This window comes from Sapajus apella, unplaced genomic scaffold (genome assembly GCF_009761245.1).
Source record: "Sapajus apella isolate SASKATOON/1434 unplaced genomic scaffold, GSC_monkey_1.0 scaffold129, whole genome shotgun sequence".
Taxonomy (NCBI): domain Eukaryota; kingdom Metazoa; phylum Chordata; class Mammalia; order Primates; family Cebidae; genus Sapajus; species Sapajus apella.
Window position 1 is genome coordinate 4,216,781 of NW_022437069.1, and position 25,989 is coordinate 4,242,769.

At 44.2% G+C, this 25,989-nt stretch overlaps 1 long non-coding RNA gene and 1 pseudogene across 1 annotated transcript; both read right to left on the reverse strand.

Annotated features, from left to right (window-relative positions):
• Positions 1 to 3,742: 3,742 nt before the first annotated feature.
• LOC116539451 lies at positions 3,743 to 20,572 on the reverse strand. The gene is made up of 3 exons (XR_004264052.1): positions 20,218 to 20,572; positions 4,081 to 4,246; positions 3,743 to 3,988 (listed from the first exon to the last, which is right to left on the reverse strand). It is a non-coding gene; the product is annotated as an uncharacterized LOC116539451 (long non-coding RNA).
• Positions 20,573 to 23,580: 3,008 nt separating this feature from the next.
• Positions 23,581 to 23,924, reverse strand: LOC116539448 (annotated as a pseudogene).
• Positions 23,925 to 25,989: the final 2,065 nt, after the last annotated feature.

The window sequence follows — 25,989 nt, forward strand, 5'->3', positions numbered from 1 at the left end:
CCTAGCAGTACCCTGGATTTGAGCTTTCTTCAGAAGCCATTAAAAAATTCTTCTTTTTCTCTTCAAGACATGTTCTAGCCAGAGCAATCAGGCAAGAAAAAGAAATAAAGGGTATTCAAATAGGAAAGGAGGAAGTCAAATTATCTCTATTTGCAGACAACATGATTGTATATCTAGAAGACCCCATCGTCTCAGCCCAAAATCTCCTGAAACTGATAAGCAACTTCAACAAAGTCTCAGGATACAAAATCAATGTGCAAAAATCACAAGCATTCCTATACACCAATAACAGACTTAAAGAGAGCCAAATCAAGAATGAACTGCCATTCACAATTGCTACAAAGAGAATAAAATACGTACGAATACAACTAACAAGGAATATAAAGGACCTCTTCAAGGAGAACTACAAGCCACTGCTCAACGAAATAAGAGAGGACACAAACAGATGGAGGAACATTCCATGTTCATGGTTAGGAAGAATCAATATCGTGAAAATAGCCATACTGCCCAAAGTAATTTACAGATTCAACACTATCCACGTCAAACTACCAACGACCTTCTTCACAGAACTGGAAAAAAACACCTTAAACTTCATATGGGACCAAAAGAGAGCCCGCGTAGCCAAGTCAATTCTAAGCAAAAAGAACAAAGCAGGAGGCATCACACTACCAGACTTCAAACTATACTACAAGTCTACAGTAATCAAAACAGCATGGTACTGGTACCAAAACAGAGATATAGACCAATGGAGCAGAACAGAGATCTCGGAGGCAACACAACATATCTACAACCATCTGATCTTTGACGAACCAGACAAAAACAAGCAATGGGGAAAGGATTCCCTGTTTAATAAATGGTGTTGGGAAAACTGGCTAGCCATGTGCAAAAAGCAGAAACTGGACCCCTTCCTGACACCTTACACGAAAATTAACTCCAGATGGATTAAAGACTTAAGCATAAGACCTAAACCATAAAAACCCTAGAAGAAAATCTTGGCAAAACCATTCAGGACATAGGCGTAGGCAAGGGCTTCATGACCAAAACACCAAAAGCATTGACAACAAAAGCCAAAATAGGCAAATGGGACCTAATCAAACTCCACAGCTTCTGCACGGTAAAAGAAACAGTCATTAGAGTGAATCGGCAACCAACAGAATAGGAAAAAATTTTTGCAGTTTACCCATCTAACAAAGGGCTGATGTCCAGAATTTACAAAGAACAAAAACAGATTTACAAGAAAAAAACAAACAAGCCCATTCAAAAGTGGGCAAAGGATATGAACAGACACTTTACAAAAGAAGACACACATGAGGCCAACAAACATGAAAAAATGCTCATCATCACTGGTCATCAGAGAAATGCAAATGAAAACCGCATTGAGATACCATCTCACACCAGTTAGAATGGCGATCATTAAAAAATCTAGAGACAACAGATGCTGGAGAGGATGTGGAGAAATAGGAACACTTTTACACTGTTGGTGGGAGTGTAAATTAGTTCAACCATTGTGGAAGACAGTGTGGCGATTCCTCAAGGACCTAGAAATAGAAATTCCATTTGACCCAGCAATCCCATTACTGGGTATATATCCAAAGGATTATAAATCGTTCTACTATAAGGACACGTGCACACGAATGTTCATTGCAGCACTGTTTACAGTAGCAAAGACCTGGAACCAACCCAAATGCCCATCGATGATAGACTGGACAGGGAAAATGTGGCACATATACACCATAGAATATTATGCAGCCATCAAAAACGATGAGTTTGTGTCCTTTGTAGGGACATGGATGAAACTGGAAACCATTATTCTCAGCAAACTGACAGAAGAGCAGATCAAACACCACATGTTCCCACTCATAGGCGGGTGTTGAACAATGAGAACACATGGACACAGGGAGGGGAGCACTACACACTGGTGTCAGTTGGGGGGAAATAGGGGAGAGACAGTAGGGGGTGGGGAGCTGGGGAGAGATAGCAAGGGGACAGATGCCAGATGTAGGTGATGGGGAGGAAGGCGGCAAATCACACTGCCACGTGTGTACCTATGCAACAATCTTGCATGTTCTTCACATGTACCCCAAAACCTAAAATGCAATAAAATAAATAAATGGAAAAAAAAAAAAAAGACATGTTCTGTCATCCAGGCTGGAGTGCAGTGGCACAATATTGGCTCACTACAACCTCCATCTCCTGAGTTCAAGTCATCCTCCCACCTCAGCCTCCCAAGTAGCTAGGAGTACAGGTGCGTGCCACCATACCTGGATAATTTTTTTTTTTTTTTTTTTTTTTTTTTTGTAGAGACAGGATTTCAGCATGTTGAACAGACTGGTCTTGAACTCCTGAGCTCAAGCAGTCTGCTCACTTCGGCCTCCCTGGGATTATAGGTGTGAGCCACTGTGTCTGCCCCAAAAATTTTAATATCACTTGCCATTTAGATAGTCCAGGAATTTTTTTTCTTTTTGAGACTGAGTCTCACTCTATCACCCAGGCTAAAGTGTAGTGGGGTGATCTCGGCTCACTGCAACCTCCGCCTCCTGTATTCAAACCATTCTCTTGCCTCAGCCTCCTGAGTAGCTGGGATTACATGTCCCTGCCACCATACCTGGCTAGTTTTTGTATTTTTAGTAGAGATGGATTTCACCATGTTGGCCAGGCTGGTCTCAAACTCCTGACCTCGTGATCCACCCACCTGTAATCCCAGCACTTTGGGAGGCCGAGGCAGGTAGATCACTAGGTCAGGAGATCGAGACTATCCTGGCTAACATGATGAAACCCTGTCTCTACTAAAAAATACAAAAAATTAGCCAGGCATTGGGGCACATGCCTATTATCCTAGCTACTTGGGAGGCTGGGGCAGGAGAATCGCTTGAACCTGGGAGGTGGAGGTTGCAGTGAGCCCAGATCATGCCACTGTACTCCAGCCTGGGCGACAGAGAGAGACTCTGTCTCAAAAAAAGAAAGTAAAGAAAAGAAAAAAATCCTTCCATTAGGATAGCTGATTCTTTTCTCTTGTGTTTTTCTATAAGAAGCATAAAGAAACCAAGTGGTATCTGGAGTGATGAACATGTGATCGAAGCTGAGCCAATAAAAGACAGCCCTGAGACTTTTGATAAACATATTGGAAAACAGAAACTCTCATTCCACTGGCAGTAGAGTAGAGAGCTGGTAGAATGGGGGCCTGAAGCTTCTAATGGTCATCTTGTCACTATGAGGGAAGAACTTTCTGAGAAAGAAACCAAGACAGAAGGAAGTAGAACCAAGAAGGTGATGGGGAAAGACTAGAAATCTCCTTAACTTGATCTCTCAGTTCCTTAGGCACATTTCCTACCACCCACATTACCGTAGGCAGCAGCAATGCTAACCTTTCTGCTACTGCATCAAAAATCCCCTTTTATCTAATTTCCAATAAGATTTTCATCATTTTTCCCTTAAGGAGAAAATGGCTGTCCTCACTGGCAGGCTCCTTGAAGTCCACAATTCTACCAATCGTGTGGTCAAGACACTTGAAGTTTTCACTATTACCCTCTTCAAAATCCTTACAGCTTTTCCAGCTTCTACTCACTGATTCCAAAGCAATTCCAACATTTGGATGTTTACTGCATCAGCACCCAGCCTTGCTACAAAAATCTGCACTGCTTATCTACTGCTGTGTATTGTCAGCAAATTTACCAGCTTAAAACAAACAAACTTAACAAACAAACTTGCTTATAGCCATTACTGGAATATAAAAAAAAAAACAAAAAACAAATAAACATTTGTTATTTCACACAGTTTCTGAGGACCAGAAATCGGGAATGGCTTTGTGGTGTGGTTCCGGCTCAGGGTCTCTCATGAGGAGGCAGTGAAACTGTCAGGTAAGTTCTAGTTTCCGAAGACTTGACTGCAATTGGAAGATCCACTTCAAGCTTACTCCCCTGACTTAAGGAGCCTTCAGTTTCTTACCTGATGAGCTGATTACAACATGGCTTCTGCCAGCGTGAGTGATCTGAGAGAAAGAGGCGAGAGAGAGAAATGAGACTAGAAGTCACTGTATTTATGATCTAGTTTCCAAGTCACACACCATCACTTCAGCCTTACTCCATTCATTAGAAGGAAGTTCACTAAAAGTCTGGTCCACACTCAAGGGGAGAGAATGAAGTAAAGACGTGAGATACCAGGAAGCAGATCTCATTGGGACCATCTTGGAGTCTGACCACCACAGGAAATTACTAAACCTCTCCTGTGTGTTTGTTAGTGTCCTTATCTGTACAATAGAAATAGTGAAAGTATTTAACTCACATGGTTCCTGTGAAGTGGAGAGAATACATATAAAGCTCCTTCTCTAAACAAAGCAAAGTCTACTACCAACATTACTGTAGGCAGCAACTATATTAAACTTTCTACTACTGCATCAGAACTCTCAGGGCTGTCTCACTGGCTCAGCTTTGATCATATATCCATCCATAAGTCACTGTAGCACTGCAGGGAGGTCACTGAAGAAGTATTTGTCCTTGGCCGGGTGCGGTGGCTCATGCCTGTAATCCCAGCACTTTGGTAGGCTGAGATGGGTGAACTGCTTGAGGTCAGGAGTTTGAGATTGGCCTGACTGAAATGGTGAAAGCCCATCTCTACTAAAAATGCAAAAATTAGCCAGGCATGGTGGTGCATGCCTGTAATCCCAGCTACTTGGGAGGCTGAGGCAGGAGAACTGCTTGAAGCTGGAAGGTGGAGATTGCAGTGAGCCAAGATTAAGCCACCATACTCCAGCCTGGGCAACAGAGTGAGACTCTGTCTCAATAAAAAAATGCTCTCCCATAATCTTTATCATTCCCCTATCCTTCAACGATTTCCTAATTTCACATAAATTACAATGCAGGCATAGCTTGAATTTCTATCCTCCCACTATTATATATGAATTAATAAGCAATTCTTATGAAAATTATAGAGCCATGCCCAAGGGCCTGAAATATAAAATTTTCTGATGAGTTAGGCCCAGGTCATGTGTTCGCCCACTGAGCCAACGAGAGTGTCAGTTACACCGAACGACATGAACTGAGAAAGTGGGAAAGGCCCTATGCTTAGAAGAAAATTAGCATACTGTGGCCAGAAGCAAATAGGATGAATGCTAGGCAGGCAAAATCAACAGGTGCCCTTCTTAATCACCTTCCCTCCCAAATCCATTCCTTTTCCTATGTTCCATTCTTCAGTAAAAGTCACCTCTTGGGTCAACAACCTCTGACACCTACATCCGCCCTGCCCCAAGTATCCAGAATGATGCCACGTTCTTCTGACTCTAGCTCTCTGTGCCCAGAACGTGTTCTCTTGTTTCCTTCTGTCCTGCCCCTGCTTCCCTCTACCTAGAAGATCCGTTCACAGCATCTCTGCCTGGCAAATTCCACACACCTTAAAGGCTGGCTCAAGAACACCACCTCCATGAAGCCCACTGTTGATTTATTGGGAAGAGGCCAATCAGTCACCAACTTACAGGAATGTAGTGCTGAGTCCCACTTTTATTCGGGAGCTGCTTTCACAGTTAAGTAGAGCGCTAGCCCAAGATGTCTGGAAACAGACAGGCTAGAGGCTGGTCCTTCACTGCTCTCTTCTATCTCTGTATCCTCACATTCACTGCCTTTCACACAAAGCAAGCACTTTGCAAATGCCAAAACTGCCTAAATGCAGAAACTTGTTCAGTCTGAAAAAGGCACTGGGAGAACGTTTTTAACATTTCACATCTGTGTCTCAATTTGTAAAACCTCACTGAGGTTTATGAAAGAGCTACTTAATTTTGTTTTCTTTCGCATTTCTGGTTTTGATTCAGATTTGATGGGTCTCTGTCACATCAGCTTGAAAACACTTTCTGCTAATGCACTTAGTCTTGACCTACAGACCCCAGTGGGTGGATAATTCCCAGCTGAGCTCCATGTGGGGAGGACTTGGCCTCAGCATACCTTAGGGACAAAGCTCATGACACAAGACACTCTTTAGCTGTTTTTAGCTGGTCTCTTGAAGGGCATATCAGGTCTATTTGGAAATCTACTTCTCTTTGTTTTTTTCTTCTAAAGATCTCTATCTTTCCCTTTAGTTTTATTTTAATTCTCACTGTGACACCCAGGTTGGAGTGCAATGGCGCGATCTTGGCTCCCTGCAACCTCCGCTTCCCAGGTTTAAGTGATTCTCCTGCCTCAGCCTCCTGAGTAGCTAGGACTACAGGTGCACACCACCACGCCTGGCTAATTTTTGTATTTTTAGTAGAGACAGGGTTTCATCATTGTTGGCCGGGCTGGTCTCAAACTCCTGACATCTAGTGATCTGCGTACCTCGGCCTCCCAAAATGCTGGGATTACAGGTGACTTGCCATTGTGCCTGGCCCCGTTTTGCATTTTATTTATTTTATTTTATTTTATTATTATCATTTTTTGAGACGAAGTTTTGCTTTTGTTGCCCAAGCTGTAGTGCAATGGCGCAATCTCGGTTCACCACAACCTCCGCCTCCCAGGTTCAAGCGATTCTCCTGCCTCAGCACCCCGAGTAGCCAGGATCACAGACATGCACCACCATGCCCAACTAATTCTGTATTTTTAGTAGAGTCGGGGTTTCACCATGTCGGCCAGGCTGGTCTTGAACTCCTGACCTCAGGTGATCCACCTGCCTCAGCCTCCCAAAGTGCTGGGATTACAGGCGTGAGCCACCATGCCTGACCCCTCCTTTGCATTTTAAGTACAACACTGTCTTCTGATTTTCTTCTGCAGGTATTCAGCAATAGAAAAATGGCAGTCATAACACACACACACACACACACACACACACACACACACACACACACAGAGACTGATTTAAAAAGTTAGCCCAAACCTAACTTCAGCAGGCTTGCCAAGTCAGAGAGGAAAAATAACTTTTATGTCAGGCCCTGGGCCTGTCTGTGCTGACAGTTATACACATTCCAGCTTGTCACTTGCCTCTGACTTACTTTCCTAAATACTTCCATCCAGTTATGCCACTTATCACCTGCTTAGTATGTGACACTTCATCAGCCAAGACAAATGTCACATTAGGAAAGCCGTCCAGCGAATGAGGGCAATAAAAGACTGCAACACAAAAAGTTAGGGCTTTTTCTTTTCATCCACTTTCTAGTTCTGTGTTCCAAATCTTGCCCGTGGCTGGGGATGGTGGGATTTTTTACTATCGTGAGCGTGTTGTATTTAGGTTATGGAGACAGATCCTCCAATAAATGGGTCCTGATTGGTAAGACAAACTGCCCTTGAAATTCAAAAACCCTGACAGTAAATTTGATCAAAAGTAGTAACAGTGATGAAAAACAAATGTTCACAAATATGATCCAGCTACCAAAAATGAGGTCACTGGATTTTCAGGGCACTTTCTGTAGACTTCTCACATAAAAAAGAAAAAATCATATTTTTTTTTCATTAAGTGAACTAAATTCTTTTGAAAGTGAGAAGCTGACAGCTTTGGTTGGAGCCAGAAATAGAAGGCAAACACTGGTGTGCCTTAATGGCAAGACTTTGCGGTCCTTAACTACTTCTGCTAATACATTTCAGGGTTAGGTTACAGCCTTTCTCACTTTGGAGGGGCCTCTTGGAACCCGTTTCTCAAAGTGAAGATAACTGTCTCCAGATTTGGTAAAAAGCCCAAAGCCCCTGTTCATACCATAAGTACCACTGATTTTGTTCTGCAGGTAAAAGAAGAGCCAATCAGTAACTCTCAGTGTCAATATTCCCATTCAAGTCCAACCTTTCCCACTCCCTACCAAATTCCACCTAACCTGAGGTTCTTGGACAATTTTAATTTTTGAAGATGTTACTTTCTCTTTCCATGGAGGAAAGGAAGTTGCGTATTATCATGAGTTCATAAAAATAAGTCAAATCTGGCCGGGTGCAGTGGTTCACACCTGTAATCCCCCCACTTCGGGAGGCCGAGGTGGGCAGATCAAGAGGTCAAGAGATCAAGACCATCCTGGTCAACATGGTGAAACCCCGTCTCTACTAAAAATACAAAAATTAGCTGGATGTGGTGGTGTGCACCTGTAGTCCCAGCTACTCAGGAGGCTAAGGCAGGAGAATCACTTGAACCTGGGAAGCAGAGATTGCAGGGAGCTGAGATCGTGCCATTGTACTCCAGCCTGGGTGTCGCCTGTAGTGCCCACTACTCAGGAGGCTGAGGCAGGAGAATCGCTTGACCCCAAGAGGCAGAGGTTTCAGTGAGCCGAGATTGTGCGACTCCCGCCTGGGCGACACAGCGAAACTCCATCTCAAAAAAAAAAAGCTAATCTGATCATGTTACCTGGCTGCTTGGAATCCTTTAAAGATTCTCCATACATGCCATGTTTAAACCGAAATCACATAGCTTAGCCACCTAGACCCTTAGTGATCTGACCTCTGTCCAACTCTCCAGCCTCTGTTTCAGCCCCCTCTTCCTCAATACAATCCGTATGGCCTGCCTGTCAGAATCAAACGCAATTTCCTATCTTGTGCCTGTGCATGTGCTGTTGCCTCTGCTGGTAAAGTGATTCTCACTCTCTTTCTTTACCGGGTCTACTCCTGCTTGCCCTTTCTGGATCTCATCTGCCCCACTTCCCACCAGGCCTTACTTCCAAACGGCAACACACACACGCCTCACATCGTTTCTGAGAATCCTATCTGGATGCTCCTCCTGAGATGTGCTCAGCACCCTATTTTTCCCTTCATATATCTCACAACAATAGTCATTTGTCTGTGTTCCGCTCTATTGGAGATCCACAGCTCATTTATCTGTCTCTAGCTCCTGGTTCGGTCCCTAACACAGAATAAGTGCTTAATCATTTTTATTGAATAAAAGAATAATTGAATTGCCCATTTCTGTTTCTGGAATACACAGTGTCTCAGAATGCCCTTCTGTGAGTTTCTGATCAATGCATCCTATGTTAGAAAGAGTAGATGACTTTACAGCTCTCAAAAGGACTTTCTCTTTTTTTGAGAGGGAGTTTTGCTTTTGTTGTGTAGGCTGGAGTGCAGTGGCGCAATCTCAGCTCACCACAACCTCCGCCTCCCGAGTTCAAGCGATTCTCCTGCCTCAGCCTCCCAAGTAGCTGGGATTATCGGCATGCGTCAGTCACCATGACTAGCTGATTTTGTATTTTTAGTAGAGACAGGGTTTCTCCATGTTGGTCAGGCTGGTCTTGAACTCCCAATCTCAGGTGATCCGCCCGCCTCAGCCTCCCAAAGTGCTGAGATTACAGGCATGAGCCACCGCGCCCGACCAGAAGGACTTTCAAATACAGAAAGGAGTTCAGGTCAGCCCAGGAGATTGGGCAACCAACATTACAATTAACCATGAGTCAAACACTGTCCTGTGCACGTTAGCATGTATTTTCTTATTTAATCTTCTTAACAATTGTAAAGTGTAAGTCTTGTTTTCTCCATCTTACAGATGAATAAACTGTCCAAAGTCCACGCAGCAGGGGACTCATTTCCATATATATATATATTTTTTTTTGAGACAGCGTCTCACTCTGTCCCACAGGCTGGAGTGCAGTAGGGAGATCATGGCTCATGGCAGCCTCAATCTCCTGGGCTCAAGCAATCCTCCCACTTCAGCCTCCTGAATAGTTGGGACCACAGGCATGTAATCATGCTTAGCTAATTTTTCCCTTTTTTTTTTTTTTTTTTTTTTTTTTAGAATTGGGGTCTCAGCTATGCTTTCTAGGGCTAGTCTGGAACTCCTGGCCTCAAGTGATGCTCCAGCTTTGGCTTCCCAAAGTTCTGGGATTACAGGTATGAGCCATCATGCTCAGTCCATTTCCAGGTCTTTATTTATTTATTTAATTTTTTTGAGATGAAATCTTGCTCTGTTGCCCAGGCTGGAGTGCAGTGGCATGATCTCAGCTCAGGGCAACCTCTGCCTCCCGGGTTCAAGTGATTTTCCTGCCTCAGCCTCCCAAGTAGCTGGAATTACAGGTGCCTGCCACCAGGCCCAGCTAATTTTTTTTGTATTTTTAATACAGACAGGATTTCACCATGTTGGCCTGGCTGGTCTCGAACTTCTGACCTCGAGTGATCCACCCACCTCGGCCTCCCAAACTGCTGGATTACAGCCATGAGCCACCACCCCTGGCCTTGTCTCAGGTCTTTATGATTCTAAATTCCTGTTCTCTTTTTATATAGCATTATCACTGATCACACAACTCCTTTTTCTTTCTCTAGGAGGATCTGGGTGAGAAGAACATTTCTGGGTTGTCTTTTGAAAGAAATGAATGCAGAATTATTGAGCCTACAGGAGCCTAGGTCTGTCTCGGGTTGGAGCACAAGGTCATCCTGACCCTCCCCGACCACTGCGTTTACTCATGAAGTTCAGATTTAGAGAAAGAGGTTGACCTAGAGAAGATGGGGCAAACCCAGACAAAGGAGACACTTTTGACAAGACTTTTCTGTTTGGCTGAAGTCTCTATAAACCAATGTCATTGTTTTTAGCATAGCATGCTCTAATTGTTTTGATATTTTATTTTTGGTTAGTTCATGTTGCAGATATTATTATTATTTTGAAACGGAGTCTTGCTTTGTCACCAGGCCAGAGTGCAGTGGTGCAATTTCGGCTCACTGCAAGCCCCGCCTCCCGGGTTCAAGTGATTCTCCTGCCTCAGCCTCCCGAGTAGCTGGAATTACAGGCGCCCACCACCACGGCCAGCTAATTTTTGTATTTTTAGTAGAGATGGGGTTTCACCATGTTGGCCAGGATGGTCTCGATCTCTTGATCTCGTGATCCACCTGCCTCGGCCTCCCAAAGTGCTGGGATTACAGGCGTGAGCCACCGCCACAGATATTATTTAATAATATGAATAAATACATCCCTTCATTTTGGAAGCATTATATACATCTTTCCCGAGTTCTTGAATAGAGTGATAAGCAGACTGAACAGGTGCTTTTCCATCTATTGGCCTTATGACTTTCTGCTAGAGTAGAATGAAGTTTGGTAGTTTGGTCAATGACCATAATTCCACTCACCAACCCAGTCTGCGAGTAGAATTACACATTAGCACTGCCCTCTTCCCCCAGGACAGTCCACTTTAGTCCACTGGAGTTTGTGAAACCAGCTGCACCTTGGCAAGCCCTGGCCTGGGATTAATTTGGCAGGGAGGTTATTCAGAGATGTCTCTGACTCATAACTTTGGGGCCAACTCTGAGCACCAAGCCCCAGCCCTGCCCTCTTTTGATTTTTCTCTGTGCTGATTCATTCTGGGTTGGGACTTTATTGTCAGCAATCGTAATTGCATACGGGTGGAACATGGATTTTAAACATGACAAGGAGCCAAGTCTAGGGCGTCTGCTAGCTTTGTTATTAATTGTGTCATTTTTTATTAATTGAAAAAAGGAAGGAAAGAAGGGGTGATAGAAAGTAGAGAGAAAAGAAGTAAAAAAAAAAAAAAAAACCTATTCTCTTCCACCCTCTATATTTTCTCAAAGCCCTTGGAAAGACTTGTCCTGAATCTTGTTCACATGACAGGAAGCCAGGTACAGTAGACAAATATGGCCGGGTGCAGTGGCTCACGCCTGTAATCCCAGCACTTTGGGAGGCCGAGGCGGGTAGATCACCTGAGGTCAGGAGTTTGAGATCAGCCTGGCCAACAGGGTGAAACCCTGTCTCTGCTAAAAATACAAAAATTAGCCAGGCATGGTGGTGCCTGCCTGTAATCCCAGCTACTCAGGAGGCTGAGGCAAGAGAATCATTTGAACCCAGGACTCAGAGGTTGCAGTGAGCCAAGATTGCACACTCCAGCCTGGGCGACATAACGAAGCTTCATCTCAAAAAAAAAAAAAAAAAAAAGGAAAGAGTATAGATTTTAGGTTAGCATATCTGAATAATTGTGTGATAATGGGCAAGTTTTGTGAACCTCTTTGAAACTCTGTTTACCAATCTATAAAACAGCAATAATATTTACTAAATAAAGTATTTACTAAATAATGATATTTAGTATTGTCACGATGGTTAGAAATATTCTACACAAAGTACCTGGCACATTAAAAAGCATTAATACCTTGCAAATACTGTTGTTACAGCTATTTTTATTAAGGGACCCTTTGAAGCAGTGAGAATGTCGCCTCACAGAATAGACTGAAAGTTTAAATTTCATTCCTCTGAAAATTGTGGCAGAATGTTCTACACTCCCTTTGAGTAGAGACTTGGGAATGTCTAAGCACAATGGTGGCTGGGTCTCAGGGACTGACTCAGGCTGTAGGAATATTCAAAACAGTCAGTATAGGAGAGGATCAGCCAATAAACAGAAGTCAAGTATTTGGGGAAGCAGTAGGAACGGAAGATAAAGAGCTCCCTCATTGCTGGCAGCGCCCCACTTACTAAAAGAATAATCTCATACAAGTTGCATAAATCACTATGACTTGGTTCTCTTATCTGTGTCTATCTCTTTGGGTTGCCATGAGGATTAGAGGAGATCGCACATGGAAAGTGTCTAGCACAAATTAAAGTGCTTAGTAAAGAATTATCTCGTGTGAAGGAGAGACAAATTGAAACATACCAAGCTCAAGGGTAGCATAGACTTTGGAGCAATACTACCTGGTTCAGATCTGAGCTCCGGTACAGTCTGTCTCACTTTCTCATCTGTGAAATGGATTTAATAGCTCCCTTGTCTGTACTTTCCACATACATGTGTTAGGAGGAATAATTTTGAGTCAATATATGTAAAGCATTTATAATATGGTCGAGTACTATATAAATAAATATTAAATAAATACATAGGGAAGTCAGTGCTAGGACACGAACAGATGGCAAAACCAGAAGGATAGAAAACAAAATTGAGCTGGACACAGTGAAGGGTGCTGGTAATCCCAGTTACTTGGGAGGCTGAGGCCAGAGGATCAGTTGAGCCCAGAACTTTGACACCCAGCCTGGGCAACACAGTGAAACATCTCTGTATAAATAAATGAAATTGTTGACTCTTGACCAGAGTGGACCATAAAGCACAAAAGCAGGAGTGGCCAGGCACAATGGCTCACACCTGTAATCCCAGCATCTTGGGAGGCTGAGATAGGTGGATCTCTTGAGCTCAGCAGTTTGAGACCAACCTGGGCAACATGACGAAACCCTGTCTCTACTAAAAATACAAAAATTAGCTGGGCATGGTGGTGCACACCTGTAGTCCTAGCTACTTGGGAGGCTGAGGTGTGGGATCACTGGAGCCAGTGAGGTCGAGGCTGCAATGAGCCGAGATCATGCTGCTGCACTCCAGCCTAGGCAACAGAGCCATACTCTGTCAGAAAAAAACAAGGAAGGAAGTAAAGAAAGAAAGAGAGAGAGAGAAGGAAGAAAGGAGGGAGGGAGGGAAAAAAGGAAGGAAGGAAGGAAGGAAGGAAGGAAGGAAGGAAGGAAGGAAGGAAGGAAGGAAGGAAGGAAGGAAAAGGCAAAATAGTATTAAAGCAAGTGCTTCCTCTTCTTTTTTTTTCTTTCTTTTTAAAAAATAGGCTGCAGGCAGTAAGGGGTGAGGGTGTGTCAGCCTGAGTTAAAGAGCAGGATGTGAGTGGACCCAGTCCTTCCAAGCTGCCGTGGACCCCAGGAAAACGCCATGGGATCACTTTAACAGCAAGTTCTGCTTCCTTAGCTTCCCAGACCTGGTGCCTGAGAGTGACTCTAAACCTTTTCTGTCGGAGTGGGCTTGGTTAGGAAAAGCTCACTCCATGGGAATGGCCACTGCTTTCAAGAGCCCCATGATCATATCCAAGGCCCACTGACTGAGTGGATGAGAAACCCCACTGACTTCCGCTGCTTCTGCTGTCTGACTGGTACAAAGCGGGATGTAAAATATTCAAATTCCAGGGATAGAGCCAACTGTGCAAATTCCTGACAGGCAAATTGAGGCCCATTATCTGTAATTACAGTTGCCCGAATTCCATGCCAGCAAGACCCTGTTTTCCAGCAGTCAGCAATAGCAGCTGCTGCCCTGGTGCCAAATGCATCCAGGGAAAGTCCCAGGAGTGCAGATGAACAGCCCTCACAGGGTATTCCTGACAGCCTCTGACAAGAATACCAAATCTCGCTTAAAACCTGAAGACAGCTTCTATGGCTCTCAGGATTAACTCTTTGGTTAGGCTTGTCATCATTTGGGACATCACCATCTTGAGCCTCTTTTCCCCAACAATCTTCCCTTAAAGCCCCACTGAATTGCTTGTTTATAATGAACGACCTGATCCCTAATTCCATTCTATTGCCCCTCATTAAGGTGCTTCCTTATGTGTGATTTAGTCCTTGGGCCAGGAATGACCTCATCACTAACTCCCACTCATCCTTAAAAACTTAGCTCATGCCTCCTTCTCCGGACATCCTCAGGCTGGATTTGATTTCTTTTCTCTTGGGCTCCCATTGTGCCTGTGTTCACACAACACAGCACTGTCATTCTTTGATTTGTCTCCTCTAGTAGACTGCAAGCTCCCTGAGGGCAGGGGCCATATCTTTTCTTTCTTTTTTTTTTTTGAGAGGGAGTTTCACTCCTATTGCCCAGGCTGGAGTGCAATGGCATGACCTCAGCTCACCACAACCTCCATCTCCTGAGTTCAAGAGATTCTCCTGCCTCAGCCTACCAAGTAGCTGGGATTACAGGCTTGCACCATCATGCCCTGCTATTTTTTTGTATTTTTAGTAGAGGCAGGGTTTCTCCATGTTAGTTAGGCTGGTCTCGAACTTCCGATTTCAGATGATCCACCTGCCTCAGCCTTCCAAAGTGCTGGGATTACAGGCGTTAGCCACTGCACCTGGTCTTAAAAGTAATGTCAAGGCTGCAATTTTTCTTTTTTTTTTTTTGAGTTGGGTTTTCACCCTGTCACCTAGGCTGGAGTGTGATAGCACGATCTCAGCACACTACAACCTCTGCCTCTCTGGTTCAAACTATTCCCCTGCGCCACCTTCCTGAGTAGCTGGGATTAAAGGCGCACATCACCACACCCGGCTAATTTTTATATTTTTAGTAGAGTCGGGGTTTCACCATGTTGGGCAGGCTGGTCTCAAACTCCTGACCTCGTGATCTGCCTGCCTCGACCTCCCAAGGTGCTGGGATTACAGGCGTGAGCCACCGCACCCAGCCCAGGGGCCATGTCTTATTAGATCTTCTCAGAACCCAGCACAATATCTGGCATCATTGGTCATTCATCCAATGGCTGTTAGATCATGAATAACTAACATCTTCCCTGCTGTAGCACTAAGGAAATTGTTCTTTCACTTGATTAGATCCTCCTCAGAGATTACTACTCAAATTTACTCTTAAAAGCAACCAGTGAAAACCCACAAAGAAAATTTCATTAGTATACTGAGTACAAACTCAACTCACCACATCCCTTTCTATTTTTAATGCTGTTTAATCTCACAAGGTTGGGTTCCCTAGGTATATAATGAGGCATAAAGATTTAATTAACCAAAAATAAAAAATAAAAAATTTTAAAAAGAAGATTTAATTAACCTTGCTGCTTCTGTTCTGCCAGGGTGCTCTACTGAGGCCTTATTTAAATAGGATTTCATGCTAGTTTCTTCATAATTATTAACCAAGTCCAAAGGTTTTTATTCTATTTCTACCCATAGCATTATTTGAAGTGTAACTGTTAAGAAATGTCTTTTTTTTTTTGAGACAGAGTCTCACTAACTCTGCTGCCCAGGATGGAGTGCAGTGGCACGATCTCCGCTAACTGCAAACTCTGCCTCCTGGGTTCAAGAGATTTCCTGCCTCAGCTTCCCAAGTAGCTGAGATTACAGGTGCACACCACCACACCCAGCTAATCTTTGTGTTTTTAGTAGAGATGGGGTTTCACCTTGTCGGCCAGGCTGGTCTCGAACTCCTGACCTCAAGTGATCCACCTGCCTCCGTCTCCCAAAGTGTTGGGATTATAAGCATGAGCCACCGCATTTGACCAATAAATGTCTTTTTTCTGAGATGGAGTTTCACTCTTGTTGCCCAGGCTCAGCTGCAATGGCAAGATCTCAGCTCACCGCTACCCCTGCCTCCCGGGTTTAAGTGACTCTCCTGCCTCAGCCTCCCAAGTAGTTGTGATTACAGGTGCGCACCACCACGCCTGGCTAATTTTTGTATTTTTAGTAGAGATGGAGTTTCTCCACGTTGGCCAGGCTGGTCTCGAACTCCTGACCTCTGATGATCTGCCCGCCTCGGCATCCCAAAGGGCTGTGATTACAGGTATGAGCCACTATGCCCGGCCAGAAATGTCTGTTTTAACTTAAAGTACAAAAACTTATTTATCTAAATGACTGGTCCCCTCACCCTTGCAAATCGAGCCACCTTTCTTTGCCTTTTTTTTGAGACAGTCTAGCTCTGGAGCCCAGGCGGGAGTGCTGTGGTGCGATCTCAGCTTACCACAACCTCCATCTCCTGGGTTCAAGCGATTCTCCTGCCTCAGTCTCCTGAGTATCTGGGATTACAGCCACCTGCCACTATGCCTGGCTAATTTTTGTATTTTTAGTTGAGAAAGGATTTCACCATGTTGGCCAGGCTGGTCTCGAACTCCTGACCTCAAGTGATCCGCCCGCTTTGGCCTCCAAAAGGGTTAGGATTACAGGCATGAGTCACTGCGCCCAGCCTAGCCATTTCTCCTTCGAAAATATTGTAGCTGTTTGAAATATTTTTGGGTCTCTACTCTTTAGTTTTGCCTTCATAGAGAGGTGGTGATCCTTACTTGAAGATTGGTTTTGTTACTTTAAAATCCAAAACTATAGCAACGAATACTATTGTCCAATACAATATCCACTTTATTTAACTTCTGGAAACAGTGTTGAACATGCACAGCATTAATTGGAAATCAGATATGTTAGGTAGCACACATTTTTTAATTAAAAAATTAATAGTTACATAATTATTTTAACTGTATTAACTGTATATATATGAAAAGCATGTTGAATCCATAATTTAATGGATGTTACTTAAGGGAACGCTGTATTGTTTAAGGAAAAACTTATTTAAGTAAAAATACAGTGAGTTAAATTGCTGAGAGATAGCAAGCAGTAACCCAGGCTATGAGGATGAGACAAAGACTGTGAAGCGGGTACATCAATGACTAAGGTGCGAGAAACACCTGGGAATGAAAACACCGCGGCTCTGGGGCTCCGGTTATTTTGCTGATTATCCGGGAGTCTGTGGGCGAGTGACTTACCTTCTCTGAGCGCTACTTGCTGATCCATATGGTGAGAGTGAGCTGCAGTGGTGATCAGAGATAAGTTTCGTGGGTACTCAGCACAGTACCTAAAGGGCTCCATTGTGCGAATTCTTTAAAAAATCAGAACCACTCTCATGGGACAAAGCTATTGAATCTACTTTTTGAAAGTTGCCACAGTTTGAAGGGAAAACCAGGGACATTTCATTAAGCGTGATGAGCAAAAGGTGGCAGCTGGATGGTTGCTGTGAGGGCTCAAAGTATTCCTTTGAACTTATTCACCTGGGCAGTTTTGTTAAGGGACCAGTCTCAGAATGAAAGAGTCAGGTAGTTACTCCTTATATGATGCTAAATAACTGGTGCTACCCTTGAACTCTAAGAGTTTATCAACTCATAGACATTAAGCCATGAGAGTCTGTCTCTTACTGACCCTGATAATCACTCTCTCTCTTTTCCTTGGTCAATTCAAAGCTTATAACTAAACTCACAGATCAATTCTAGAAATCAGAATCACCTTATGAACCACTTGCTTTGCCCATTCACCTACACTCCTGTGCTAAAGTGCACTTTCCTTGGTACTGGTATTTTTTATTCTCACTCTACTATGGTTTTATACAAATTCCCATTCTTAAAAATCTTTTTTTTTTTTAAAATATAGAGACCAGTCTCACTATGTTGCCCAGGCTGGTCTTGAACTCCTGGACTCAAGCAATCCTCTCTCCTTGGCCTCCCAAAGTGCTGGGATTACAGGTGTGAACCACCCTTCCTGGTCCAGATTCCCATTTTGTATATGTCCAATGTGAAAGGGAGAGTACATAATATCTTAGTCAGCTCAGGCTGCCATAACCAAATTGCTTAACAAGGCAAATTGGCCGGGCCCGGTGGCTCACGCCTGTAATCCCAGCACTTTGAGAGGCTAAGGCGGGCGGATCACAATGTCAGGAGTTCAAGACCAGACTGGCCAACATGGTGAAACCCTGTCTCTACTAAAAAATACAAAAAATTAGCTGGGCATGGTGGCTCATGCCTGTAATCCCAGCTACTTGGGAGGCTGAGGTAGGAGAATTGCTTGAACTGGACCCGGGAGGTGGAGGTTGCAGTGAGCCGAGATCGCGCCACTGCACTCCAGCCTGGGCTACAGAGGGAGACTCCATCTCAAAAAAAAAAAAAAAAAAGCAAATTAATTTTCTCACAGTTCTGGAGGCTGGAAGCCTAAGATCAACATGGCCACATGGTCGGATTTTGGCGACGGCTCTTTTCTCAGCTTTCACGTGGCTGTCTTCTTGCTTTGTCTTCACACGTCTTCGGGGTTGGAGGAGCGAGGATGTCAAGTGCAAGCTCTCTAGTGTCTCTTATGAAGGCACTAATCCCATCACGATCCTCCCACTGTCATGACCTCATCTTACCCTAATCACCTCCCAAAGGCCCCATCTCCAAAACACCATTACACTGGGGGTTGGAGGGTCAACATGTGAATTTTGGAAGGCTATGGCATTCAGCCCATGACACTCAGTAAACAAGCAGATAATAAAAGTCATGTCATCTTTTGCCAAGAGCCAGCAATTTATCATCTGTGTCCCACCAGAATTTCCAGACCATCCGAAGAAACGTCTTCTTTCTTGGATCAGTCATTGTAAAACTAGGCAAGCATGCTGACAACAAATATTTGTTCTCAGACGGAGCCAAGTTTATATCCCAAATTGTTCATCAGCCATCACTGATTCACAAAAGATGAGCAAGATCTCCTGACATATCAATTTAGTGGGTTCTCTTCCTCACTCTAGTTGGGCCCCCCAAGTATATAAAACGAGAGCCTACAACGTGACAGGCAAGTGTAGGATGGAATGACCTCATCTAGTCTGACTATCCTGACAGCAGAACTTATTGCACTGTGTTTTGGGGTGAGAAATTGAATCTCAATAAGATTAAGTGATGTGCACAGCATTAAGCAACCCATAATTGAGGAGCTCACATCTGAACCCGAGTCAGTCTGAATAGAAAGGCTCTGAGAGGCCTTAGATGTATTACTTGCCAAATGTTCATTCACTCATTGAACTTCCTATCATGTGCCAGGCTCTATGTAGTCAATAGCAATGGATAAAACAGAACGACAGCAACAAAAATTCCAGGTCAGGCACGGTGGCTCATGCCTGTAATCCCAGCATTTTGGGAGGCCGAGGCAGATGGATTACCTGAGGTCAGGAGTTTGAGACCACTCTGGCCAATATGGTAAAAGCCTGTCTCTACCAAAAATACAAAAATTAGCCAGGTGTGGTGGCAGGAGCCTGGAACCCCAGCTACTCAGGAGGCTGAGGCATGAGAATTGCTTGAACCTGGGAGGTGGAGGTTGCAGTGAGCCAAGATCATGGCACTGCACTCCAGCCTTCGTGACATGAGTCTCTGTCTCAAAAAAAAAAAAAAAAAAAAAAAAAAAAAATTCCTGCCCTTATGACTTATTTACAGGATATAGATAATAAACAAAACAAGTAAAATAAGTAGCATATCATACAGTGACAAGTAAAAACAAGGGCAGTGGGGTGGGGTGCAATGGCTTATGCCTGTAATCCCAGCAATTTGGGAGGCTGAGGCAGGAGAATTGTTCAAACCCAGGAGTTTGAGACCAGCCAGGGCAACATAGTGAGACCCCATCTCTACAAAAACATTCAAAAATCAGCTGTGCATGGTGGCACGTGCGTGGATTACCAACTAGTCTGAAAGTTGAAGCAGGAAAATCACTTGAGGCCAGGAGTTCAAGGTTACAGTGAGCTATGATTGCACCACTGCACGCCAGCTGGGTGACCGAGTGAGACCCAGACTCAACATAGACACACACACAACACAACAGCAACAACAACAAATGGGGGAGGGGGGCTAGGATGACTGGGTTGGAAGGAATCACAATTTAAAATGCAGTCGCCAGGAAAGACCTTACTAAGAAAGAGACAGTTAAGCAGAGACATGGAAACAGTAAGTCGTATCAGAATCTCATTAACTCGGAGGCTCCCAAGGTGCATGGGCGAGTGACAATTTTTGAAAAGCCATTGTGTCAGGACTCTTTTTCTTGTAAATGATAGAAAAATAGACTCACCTTGACTTCGGCAAGAAGGGGGAATGTATTAGCTCAGGGAATTGAAAAGTCCAGGTCAGGCTGGATTCAGGGGGTCAAACAATGTCACTGGGACACGACCTACTTCATTGTGTATTTCTGCTTTTCTCTGTGGTGGTTTGTTCTCTAGTCCCACACGGAGGTAGGATGGCTACCAGCAACTCCAGACCAACATCCTGCGGAGTTCAAACCCAGAAGGGAAGAGAGAGTGCCTCTTTACCAGCAGGCTAAGCAAAGGTCTCAGTGCATCTTATTGGGTCACAGGCTCATCTGGACACTTTACTATGATTGGGAACATATGGCTCTGATTGGCTGGGCCCAGTCACCTACCTGCCTAACCCTGGAGTCACGGGGAGAGTCAACTTACTGACAGTAGGGGAAGGCAGGCCCTGAGGAAATATGTGGTGTTGACTGCAGGGCGGAGAAAGAAACACGTATCCACAATATCACTGATCTAAAAATAATTTCTTTTGGGACATTGTGTGCGTTGTTGACACAGATTGCTCTATACCCAAAGCGTGGTTAGTAACAGATTACAAATTTCTCCCTAAGAGACAGTCTACACATAGCATATGCTCCTTCGATGAAACTCCTGGGTTTCTGGGGTCTCCTGTCACTACACAGGACATGTTAACAGCACATTCACAAGCTCTCAGACCTTCATGGGTGGCTGGATGTGTGGTTTTAGCCTGTGACCTCTTGTGCTTCCCCCATGGGTTTTCATCAGCCACATCACAAGTGCCTCATATCCTCAGTGTCAGAAGCTCAAGGCCTTTAAAGTCTTGTTCCACTCAGAGTTACTTGTTACCTAAGGGGCCTGACAATATTGTAGTCTATAGTCCTAGATTCTGACAAACCTACCCACTACTTGAGTAGAATCTTGGTGTTTTTCTAGGAAACTCCATTTTTATGCTTTGATGTTACACAGCCGTGGGGCTAGGTTTTGACTCTATCACTTACCTGCTGCTGTGGGACCCTATGCAAGTCATGTGACTGACTTCCTGAGCCTCAGGTTTCATATTTGCAAAATGAGGTCATTAAAATGAGTAAATAAATGACCGTGTATAAAGAATCCAGCAACAACAGCCTGGCATACAGCGGGAGCTCAGAACATTTGCTTCTTTTTTTCCACTTCCCTGCTCCCTTTTTCCATGAAGCCATTATCAGGCTTCCCTGGAGTCCATGTTATGCAACTTGTAGATAAACCTGTCAAATAAAAAGGAAAGGAATGAAAGGGATGGGTAAATGAACCCTGGGGCAAAGCTGGGGGATGTGTAGTTGAGTGAAAAATCATACGCTTTGGAATAAAACTGAATTTTAAATACACACCCCATCCCTTGTTAGATAGAAGGCCTTGGGAAAATTACTTAATATTCCAGAGTCCCAATATTCACAATGAGGAAAACAATTACTGCTATTTAAGGTGGTTGTGAGGATTAGTTAAAATAATGTAACCTGGCACACAGGAGGCCTTCCTTGAGTCCTAGTTCTCTTTGTTTGCAGAAGTAATTTAATACCTGGGTGAAAGCAATTGACAATCAAGACACTTACACAAAAAAGCCCAGATACATTTATTTTCCTGATGGCTGAAACATCCAGACTTTTGTTTGTTCTCCTCCCTTTTTGCTTATGCAATTTATTCCCCTTGTGTTGAAGGCTGGGCAGAGGAAATAAATTCCCCTTATGCTAGAGGAGAAGAATCACTTGAGGCCAGGAGTTCAAGGTTACAGTGAGTTATGATTACACCACTGCACACCAGCTGGGTGACTGAGTGAGACCTAGACACACACACAACACAACAGCAACAGAGGAAATAAAAGTCAGTCAACAAGGCCGTACTGACAACCTGACATGCTGGAAGAGAATGCTCTGTGTTATGGGTGGGAAACCAAATAAATCAGACATGTCCTTGGGAAGGCTTGACTCAATTAGGGGAAATAAAACATGCAAAAGAGGTTATTTTAAATGCTTATGAGCTAAATAACAGCCTGCTAACCAAATGCCAAGGTAGACCAGGAAGGAGGGAGCAACGTTGCGTGTCAGGAAGGCTTCTAACGACAGAGATTAGCAGGGAGAAGAACCCCCAGCGGAAGCCTAGAGGTGGAATGAAAACTCTCCTGCATGTGGGATGGTGACCTCACTGACTTATCTGTGCACCGGGAAGGCATTGTGCAGAGGTAATGAGATAAGAAGTCAAGAGGCTCTTGAGCAATCAAATGAGGCCAGTCACAGTCTGTTATACCTGTGACTCGCGCTGGTGATACAAACAAATCCAGTCTCCCAACCCGGTTGGACAAAGAGCTGAAACTTTCATCCACCATAAGATGGGGACCATTCCTCTTATCACTTTTTTTAAAAATGTAAATCTGAACTTTCTGGCAATTCTTACCAAGGGGTAAACCAGTAAAACTACATGTCTCTGGGTAGGGTTGCAGGGAAGAAGACCTGGAACTCCACCGGGTGCTGCATGTCAGCATAGCAATGGTACCAACTCTTCCTGGAGTTTAAATCACTGGATCTTCCCACCTCCACAACTAAGGACACAGGATGCCCAAGGTGGCGCTCCTGCCTCTGGCTGCTGGGCTACAGTGTCACGCTCCCCAGCCCACCTTAGTGTCTGAATAAAACCCTCCTTCCGTGCTCCTCTCTGCAGCTGGGTGTCATCGTGGCATGATGGCGATGAGCTGGCTCTGTTTCTCATGGGCTGTGTGAAATTTAGCCAGCTAAATAAAAGGATGATACCACTAATGGTAATTCTGTCCTGTAATTGTAACTAATTGGGAGGTAATTAATTTAAAAGGCTTAGCATAGTGTCTGGCACACAGTAATCACTTACTAAATAGTACTTACTATTATCTTAAACGAGCTTAAAGTTTGGACATTATTTTTTTCTAGAGCACAAAGGGCAGATTTGTGTGACCCAGAATGGAGTGGAGCTCCATTCGTTAGAAATGGATTTAAACCCAGAGGCGACTCTGGCATGGCAGAGTGGAGAATCTGCTACCTTTACTCTTCCGTCGCATTTCAATGTTTGAAGCACTCTTTGGTAGGAAGGTTAATGGAAAGGCTCAGTGGAGTGTGTGTATGCTTTTGTTTGTTTGTTTTTAGAGATGGGGTTTCACCATGTCAGCCTGGCTGGTCCTGACTGACCTCATGATCCACCCACCTCAGCCTCCCAAACTGCTGGGATTACAGGCGTGAGCCACCACGCCTGGCCTTTTTTTTTTTTTTTTTTTTGAGTATTCAAAGTACAGTAACTTTTTCAGGACATTGCTTAGAAATAGACATATGTGTGTGTGTGTGTGTTATGCATAAGTGAATGAATAAATAAATATAGTCTTTTTAAAACTTGAAACCCAAATGCTTTATTTAAAGGTGCATCTCAATTCCCATGTGGCAGACAAACAATAAAATAAATGAGCAGATCGTGACACACCATTCCCATCAGTCAGGTGGTGGAACCCAATATCCAAGACCCAGCGAGCAGCCAAGCTCAGCGTAAGCTTTGGGCCTCTTGCTGTGACTCCAACGGGGTGAGTGTGTCGCCCTTGTGCACTTCGGGTGATGGAGCGGCTCTTCTCATCCATAAATTCCAGGTGCACCTGTGTGCACTGTCCCTGAGAGCCGGTCCTGCCCAGGACCTCGATGACCCTGGCCAGCTTGATAGGCTGCACCTAGCTGGTGTCCATGATGGAGGCATGGCGGTGGTTTAGCAGAGAGCATATATACTTTTCTATATATAAATAAGTTTGTTAATTTTCAGTGTGATGGACCTGATGCCACTGAAGACAGAAAGACCCAGCATGGCTTTGCCACTGACTACATGTGTGATCTGAAGACAGTTATTCAACCCCCAGCTCAGTCTCCTCCGTTCGATAATAACAATTGTAAATTGTTATTATAACAAGCCTCTGACAAAACTTGAAATGAAAATGCTTTATCTAAAGGCGCATCTCAATTCAGACAAGCCTCTGAGTTCAATTTACAATGGTTATTATCGAACTCAGAGGCTTGTCGTGAGGATTAAACGAGATACCAAATGGAGTGTGCCTGGCCCGCAGGTGTTGAAAGTTTCATGAGATATGGAGTCTTGTCATCAAAGTCTTGGTTTCTAACCCAGCTCATCTACTCTCTGGGATAGTTTGGAAGAAATGACACATAAGAGACGGCCTATTTGGGGAAGACTTGACGAGGAGGAGAACTGGTTGGGTGGACATGTTTGGTCCTTGATGCAACTCCACTATGTGTAATGGCAACCTAAACCTTCTTTACACAGATGATGGTAGTCATGCAGCTTGTCATGGTAGGAGGTTTCAAAATAAATTTCGTCTGCAGCAGTGCTAGGTTGTTTGCTTAGGAGATTGTACTTCTGACCTAGATCCACCCTTTCTCTCCGGACCACAGCTGATAAAGGGAAACATCTGGATTATCCAGGTTCACTGGTCTGGGAGGAGGACAGGGTGGTGATCTGCGCTGAGAGGGAAGACTCCTCGATTCTGGTTCTACTCGCTGCTTGCTCATGGGCACACCACTTCATCTCTGAGTCTCAGCTTCCATGGGTTCAAACTGATGTTTTCTAAATTCTTTCCAAGTTCTAGTATCTCATAATTCTACGAATGTGTAACTTACTTTCCAGCTGAAGAACATGATCATACTAGACTAAGGCAATGCCAAAATGAAATCGCCTCATTCCGTTATGAAATTTATTTGGCTTTCTAAAAGGAGGGGGGCAGGATTCAGCCAGATGAATAATGATGAGCAAACACGCCTCGAAATCCAGGATGCAGAGTCTGGTCTTTAACAACTTGGAGGCAATGCCCTCTGCTCTCTCTAACACCCCACCCTGGCGGTCTGACACAGGGCTCCTGGTCGGGAGGAATTGCTCTTAGTCTCTGGCGAGGTTATTCTATCGGATTTCAGAGCTGGTTTTCAAGTCTCTGTCATTCCAGAGAGGCTCCCCTCAGTTCTCAGTCTCCCAGCAAAGGCAGCTCACACCCTCTCTCCACATGTTATTCTGGATGGATGTTCAGAGCAAGTTGACGCACGAGAAAGGCATGAGCTCTCCTACATGCTCCCCAGGCAGGTCCACCCAGGGCTATTTTCTCTGGAACCAAGCTTAGTCACTTGCCAAACTCTCAAAACAGAGATGTCTGTAAAATTCCAGGAGGACTGTTTGTTCCCAGGCAAGTACCTTGTTTGGTGGTTAAAGTAAAATTGATAGAAGGTCTCTTCTGAGAAAAGCTACCCATTGAGTGATGAAAACCGGCCACCCAGAATATAACTGGGGACTTACTAGCACAAGCATGTATAATCACCACTGTTACATTTTTAAAGCCCTTGCCATTGATGAAGCCTTTTCACATGCATTGCACCAACTTACGGCCTCACCACAACTCTATTTAACAGGTATCTTTTTTTTCTTTTTGGGAAGAAGCCTTGCACTCTTGCCTGGGCTGGAGTGCAGTGGCATGATCTCGGCTCACTGCAGCCTCTGCCTCCTGAGTTCAATCAATTCTCCTGCCTCAGCCTCCCAAGTAGCTGGGATTGCAGGGGTTGACACGACCACCCGCTAATTTTTTTTTTTTTTTTTGTATTTTTAATAGAGACAGATTTCACTATGCTAGCCAGACTGATCTCAAGCTCCTGACCTTATGATCCTCCGCCTCAGCCTCCCAAAGTGCTGGGATTACAGGCATGAGCCACCGCGCCCGGCTGGTATCATTGTTTTTAAATTAACTCATTATTATTATTATT